Genomic DNA, 6,944 nt, shown 5'->3' with positions numbered 1-6,944 from the left:
GCATCACTACACCACACCATAACACTCCCCCTCCCGCATCAAGAACATCACACCACCAGCACCAACACCACAGCGGAAGCCCACCCTTCACACCCCTTCCCGCGATGTTGTGTTTACACCAGCCTGGCTCACCACCACCACTGTTGCCAGACACGCCTGCCTGCATATCGCACCACGCTTACTGGCCGTTTGCACCCCACTCTGTTCCGCGGGATTTAACTTGCTTTAACCTTTTCTGAACTTGCTGTGACGGGATTTACCACCACCACCTTTCATCATCATCTTGCTGTCATCATTTAACCTTTTCTGAACTTGCTATGGAATTTAACCATCTCTGAACTTGCTGTGATGGGATTTAACCTTTTCTGAACTTGCTGGGATGGGATTTAACCTTTTCTGAACTTGCTGGGATGGGATTTAACCTTTTCTGAACTTGCTGGGATGGGATTTAACCTTTTCAGAACTTGCTGGGATGGGATTTAACCTTTTCCGAACTTGCTGTGACGGGATTTAACCTTTTCTGAACTTGCTGTGACGGGATTTAACCTTTTCTGAACTTGCTGTGACGGGATTTAACCTTTTCTGAACTTGCTGTGACGGGATTTAACCTTTTCTGAACTTGCTGTGATGGGATTTAACCTTTTCTGAACTTGCTGGGATGGAATTTAACCTTTTCTGAACTTGCTGTGACGGGATTTAACCTTTTCTGAACTTGCTGGGATGGAATTTAACCTTTTCTGAACTTCCTGTGATGGGATTTAACCTTTTCTGAACTTGCTGGGATGGAATTTAACCTTTTCTGAACTTCCTGTGATGGGATTTAACCTTTTCTGAACTTGCTGGGATGGGACTCAACCTTTTCTGAACTTGCTGTGATGGGATTTAACCTTTTCTGAACTTGATGTGATGGAATTTAACCTTTTCTGAACTTGTTGTGACGGGATTTAACCTTTTCCGAACTTGCTGTGACGGGATTTAACCCTTTCTGAACTTGCTGTGACGGAATTTAATTTTTTCCTAACTTCCTGTGTGATGGGATGAAAAGTGGGTACAAGTGTTAAGTGTCTCGTCTCTTAGGGATGTATTTTAAGACATTTCGTGACCCAAGAACGCATATTTGACAAGGCTTTCGTAGGATTACATTAGAAGCTTTCGTAGGGGTTGTGGGCATTTCCAGGAGTAGTTTTATAACCCTGGTGGTAGTTTGACCCTTCTGCTGTAACCTGAACCTGAAGAAACACTCATTAGAACCCGACTGACCCCCTCTTTGACCTTTAGAAACAGCTGATATGAGAAGCGAAAGTGTCTTATAAACCAAACTTAAACTCAGTAGAAAAACGTGTGTAGCGTTTGTATTTGCTAAGGAAACGTAGGAAGAATGAATGATTGAGTGTTTCTATCAGTTGTCACGTTATTGGTTGTAAGGATGAGTTTGTTGTGGTGAGGTGTTGAATGCTACTTGTGTTATTGGTGTTAGTGGTGGTGATGGTGGTCATTTGAGTGGTTATCTCTACCACCACCACCACTACCGATGTCACACCAGTACTACACCATCATACCACCTCTGAACTCATTAGAAAATACGCGTGTAATGACTTTCTTGATGAGGAGAGGAAAAAAAAGTGAATGCTTGCGCGCTTTTTATCATTTGGTAGTACGTTATTAATTTTACGAACAATTTTTTTTTACAACTAAGGAGACAGCTCAAGGGCACAAAACAAGGAAATAATAATAAAAAAAGCCCGCTACTCGCTGCTCCTAAAAAGAATCCAAAGAGGTGGCCGAAAGAGGGGTCAATTTCGGGAGGTGTTAATATTTCGAATGCCGTTTATTTTAACCATACATCTTAAGTCGCCATACCCGCTTAAAAAAAGGTATTAAATAATGTTCCTAATTAAAAAAGTATTAAAACAAGAAAATGTCTGTGGTAGTGTGTTTGTGTGTGCTGCGAAGGAACTGTTTATGCAGGAATGACTCACCGTTACGCTGACCTATTCTTCACGGCTGACGTTTTAATTATCTCCCTTGCTCACAACTTGCTGCCCGGAGCTAACTTATAAGGCGGTGTAGGTGTTACAAGTCGGTGTCTGCGTGTGCTTAAGTAAACTGTTTGGGCTGCAACGTAACTGCTTATGCATTTACTAAACCTGCGTGACTCTGTTTACATCGTCTATTGTAGTCCAGAACCTGCATTGCTTTACACCGTCTATACTATGTGCGTTCTGAACCTCTATACCATGCGAATACCAAACCAGCATGACTTTACATCCTCTATATTATTTGCTTTCTGAACCAGCATAACTTTACTTCGTCTATACTATGTGAACATCAAATCAACATAACTTTACACCATCTATACTCTGCTAATACCAATCCTGCATGACTTTACTTCGTCTATACTATGTGAACACCAAATCAACCTGCTAATACCAATCCCTGCTAATACCAATCCTGCATGACCTTACTTCGTCTATACTATGTGAACACCAAATCAGCTTGACTTTACATCATCTATACTCTGCTAATACCAATCCTGCATGACTTTACTTCGTCTATACTATGTGAACACCAAATCAACATAACTTTACATCATCTATACTCTGCTAATACCAATCCTGCATTAGTTTTCGCCGTTTATACTTGTCCGGAAAAGCCAAATCTATCAATACTGTCATTAAAAAGCGATGTTTACGTGAAGATTTATGATTTGTTGTATTAAAATTACAATCATGTGTAGATGTGTGCGTTTCATGACCTATAGACGCAACAAATATTAACCATCATAGTCTCAGGAGAGGGAGAATTTATTAAGCATGTCAAGTTTGTATAAGTCAGTATTTGCGTGCTAATCTCCAGCGTGCCATGGCTGAGAGTTGATATGGGTGCTTGTGTGGCCGTGTGACATTCGCGGCACTTGTCTGCTTGTGTGTGGCGTGACCTAAATGATAAGGAAATGTAATACCTTCACTGACAAACAGATGCTCGACTCCTTAATCACACCCACACTCTCCTACCCCCTACCTCCCACCCTAAGCATGTCCCACTCCCTATCCCCCCCCCCTCCCCACGACACTACCACCTCCCTTTCATCCCAGCCATCACCCACACTCTCCTACCCTACCCACTACCTCCCACCCCAAGCCCGTCCCCCAATCCATCCACCTCGCCTTCATCCCAGCCATCACCCACGCTTCTACCCCCTACCTCCCACCCCAAGCCTGTCCCACTGTCCACTACCACCACCCCCACTCCACTACCACTACGCTTTCATCCCAGCCACTGACCCCCTCTTTGACCTTTAGAAATAGCTTATGTGAGAAGCGAGTGTGTCTTATAATTCATTGTCTTATAAGCCATTTTACCCGCCTATCTTCCTCCCTGACTATCTCTTATCCTACTTTTGTTTCTCATTATCAAGGGGAAATTATGGAGGTGAAATGCGTCAGTCGGGCAGGTGTTAGTGTACAATGTAACCGCGCGCTCTGATGTACTCCTTCACTCTCTACGTCTCTTGTTTTCCTCCTATTTTCTTTGTAAGGTGTAGGTCTCTTTCGTCCTCTCTCCCTCCACCTAACCTTGTGTACTCTGTTCCTAGGGTGATCGCTGTCCATGGCCTTACCCTATTCTTTACACCTGTCTGTTTGTGTGTTTCTCGGCTGCCTTGCCATTCCTGTCATCTCACCCACCTCACCTGTTTGCATGGTCCATTTCTTCTTCCTTCCCATTGTACTGTTCCTGTTATAATTTCGGCACATTCTTTACCATGGCTTACATTTTCAACTCCCATCTTTACCATCATCAGCACTCCCTCTCCTTGTTTTTCCCTTCTGTCTTTCCTCCACACACTGTACTTTCCTTCGCCAATTTGTAGGGACGCGATTGCTTCATCCTACACACCCTACAGCCCATCACCCATCCCCTAGCCAAGATCACCTCTCACCTCTCTCTCGCGTAGCCCGGACGGAGATAAGCCATTTCCTGTCCTACTGTTTACGCACATTCGTCTAGTCGTAACAGTAAGCTTAACTTTTTTTCCTTAATTGTATCTGATTTCATATATTTCTTCACCGTCTTGTATTTCTGTGTCTAGTGTACCGTCTCGGACCAGGTGTGGGAAGAGTGCACTCAATGAAGTTTAGTACCGTACCTGTATTTCTGGCGCGCAGGTATACAAGATGGAGTTCAGGTAGCCAGGTATACAGGTAACGAGGTATACAGGTAACCAGGCAGACAGTTAACCACGTAAAGCGCAGGTAGCCAGGTATACAGGTAACCAGGTAGACAGGTAACTAGGTACAGCACAGGTAGTTTACTTGGGGCTGAGTCAGGTGCGCCAGGTGATACTAGTTTGGGTACGTTCAGAGGTGCCACGCAGAATGATATAAGGTGTTCGGGTATCTCCCCAGCGCCCTCTCGACAAGGACGGTGCCAGGCTCTGTGCCAAGTGTGTGTGTGGAGTTATTAAGTGTGAATGCTGTAGTGGATTGTCTGTCAACTATAGGTGTCTAGATTATACTGCTGTGTTTTTTTTTATCATCGTCTTGTTTTTTATTCTTACTCTTCGTCTTCGTCTGTTTTCTGTTTCATCATCATTATCATTATCATTGTTATCTTATTCTACTTGATCTTGTTCTTGTTGTTTTCTTTGTCTTCTTCTTCTTCTTCTTCTTATTATTATTATTATTATTATTATTATTATTATTATTAGTAGTAGTAGTAGTAGTAGTAGTGGTAGTAGTAGTAGTAGTAGTAGTAGTTGTAGTAGTAGTTAAGTCAGTCAGTCAGTCAGTCAGTCAGTCAGTCAGTCAGTCAGTTAGTTAGTCATACATTTATTTGAATATTCAGATATATATATACATAATCAAGTTTCAGATTTCTTTCCCCACACAATATGACAGTGTAACCATTCTTTTTATTCAGCTATAATTGAATTTGCGTTTCGTTTTTACCTCCGTTGTTCTAATCTCCTCGTCCATTAACTTATCTCTAAATTTATGAACTGACTCGGTAGTAATTACCTGAGTGAATAATCAAGTCGTTCATTTTAATTTGAAGGCATTTAATTGTTTACTTATATATCTTATTTATTTATTTATTTGTGTATTTAATTATTTTTTTTATCCGCGCCTATGTACGATAATTTTATCTTCCCATCTTTTAAACATAGCGAAGTGGCCTCTTTTTTCCCCTCATTTATCGTGTGTACTTACCGTATATGTCTATTTAATTTATCTCTTTACTTATGTACAACTAGGCCTGTGTATTTTTATTTCATTTATTTATTTTTATTTTATCTCTTCAGCCTTTGAGAATAACGAAGCGGTGTATGTAACAGGCGAAGCAGGGCATTTTCTCCCATCATTTATCATATTTATTTATTTATTTTCATTTATTTTTATTTTTTTGACAACCGCACTCATGTATTTTTTTTCATCATCTCCCCCTTTTAAGTATAACGAAACGGTGTATGCAACAGTAATACCAGGCCATTCTTTCCCCTAATTCATCTTATTTACGTATTTATTTTATTTCTTTATTTTTGAACAACGCACTAATGTATTTTTTTTCATCATCTCCCCCTTTTAAGTATAACGAAGCAGTGTATGTAACAGTAATACCAGGCCATTCTTTCCCCTAACTCATCTAATACATCTCACTCACGAATGTATTATTATTTTCATCTCCACCCTTTATAAGAGTAACGAAGCGGCATATATAACAGTAGCAGGCCGTTCTTTCCCCTCCTAGTGTCCTGCCCTCAATCCGCTATGTCATATTTCTACACCTGACGCCCATTCCCTTTAAATTGTTACTGCTGTGGTGTGGGAAGGGAGAGTGAGGGATAGGTGGAGGGAAGGGTGGTGCTGGTGGTGGTGGTGGCGAGACGCTGATTGAGGGGATGACTCTTGTATATCTCTGTCCAGCTTATAGTCACTCTTTCATCAGTTGGTTTTGTTTATTTGGCTGGATTGGTATTTGTTGTTATTGTTTTTCTTTTTATTGTTGTTGTTGTTGTTGTTGTTGTTGTCACCCTCCATGCTGACTTTCTTCATCGTCTGTTCATGTATTTTTCTCTTTTGTTTCTCTGTAATTTTTTTTTTCATTTTCTTATTTGTTGTTCGTGTCGATTTTCTTAGGCTGCTTCTCATTCTTCTTATTCATATTTTTCATTTTTCTTCTTCTTCTTTTTCTTCTTCTTGTTGTTGTTGTTGTTCTTGTTCTTCTTGTTCTTCTTGTTCTTCTTCTTCTTCAACTTTTTTCCCTCCTCTAAGAACTAATTAAATATGGAAGCCGATTTCACTTTTATTAATCGATCTAAAAAAGAATGTTAATTTTTTTCATACCCTGTCTTATACTTTTTTTTTCAACTAGCTGTTTCATGTATCTTCGTATATTCATTTATCTGGTTATGTATGGATGAATTTTGTTGAGTAATTGATTGATTGGTTACTGATTAATTACTTACTTTTTTGCGCATTGATCAAATTAACGACATTTTTTTCAAGGGAGGGAGAGTGGGACATTTTTCGTTTTTATTTTTATTTTTATTTTTTTATGTACGTGTTTTGCAGCACCAAAGCGTGATTCATTATGTGCGGAAAAAGACGAACTATTAATTATCTCTTTTAAGGACAGACAACGCTCGCTTTCCTCTCGTCTAGGCGCGCACGAGTTTTCTTTCCCTCCATTGTGACGAGTTCGGGGCCCTGAAAGAAGTAGAGGGAATGAAGGATGAGAAGAGCCGGTGATTGTTCCTGTGTGTGTGTGTGTGTGTGTGTGTGTGTGTGTGTGTGTCGGGGCGTCTACAGTGTGTGTGTGTTATTGTTGTTGTTGTGGTGGTGGTTATGGTTGTGGTTGTTTTCTTCTTTTTCTTCTTCGTCTTCTTTTTCTTCTTCTTCTTCTTCTTCTTCTTCTTTTCCTCTTCTTCTTTTTCCTCCTCTTCT

The 6,944-nt window shown here is 40.5% G+C and overlaps 1 long non-coding RNA gene across 1 annotated transcript; it reads right to left on the bottom strand.

Moving 5' to 3' along the window:
* Positions 1 to 364: 364 nt before the first annotated feature.
* LOC126986514 (uncharacterized) lies at positions 365 to 2,406 on the bottom strand. Its single transcript, XR_007739795.1, has 3 exons — positions 919 to 2,406; positions 671 to 794; positions 365 to 639 (listed from the first exon to the last, which is right to left on the bottom strand). It is a non-coding gene; the product is annotated as an uncharacterized LOC126986514 (long non-coding RNA).
* Positions 2,407 to 6,944: the final 4,538 nt, after the last annotated feature.

This window comes from Eriocheir sinensis, chromosome 62 (assembly GCF_024679095.1).
Source record: "Eriocheir sinensis breed Jianghai 21 chromosome 62, ASM2467909v1, whole genome shotgun sequence".
In the NCBI taxonomy this organism is placed as follows: domain Eukaryota; kingdom Metazoa; phylum Arthropoda; class Malacostraca; order Decapoda; family Varunidae; genus Eriocheir; species Eriocheir sinensis.
The sequence above is the reverse complement of the archived record's forward strand: the minus strand, read 5'-3'. Positions and strand labels throughout refer to the sequence as shown.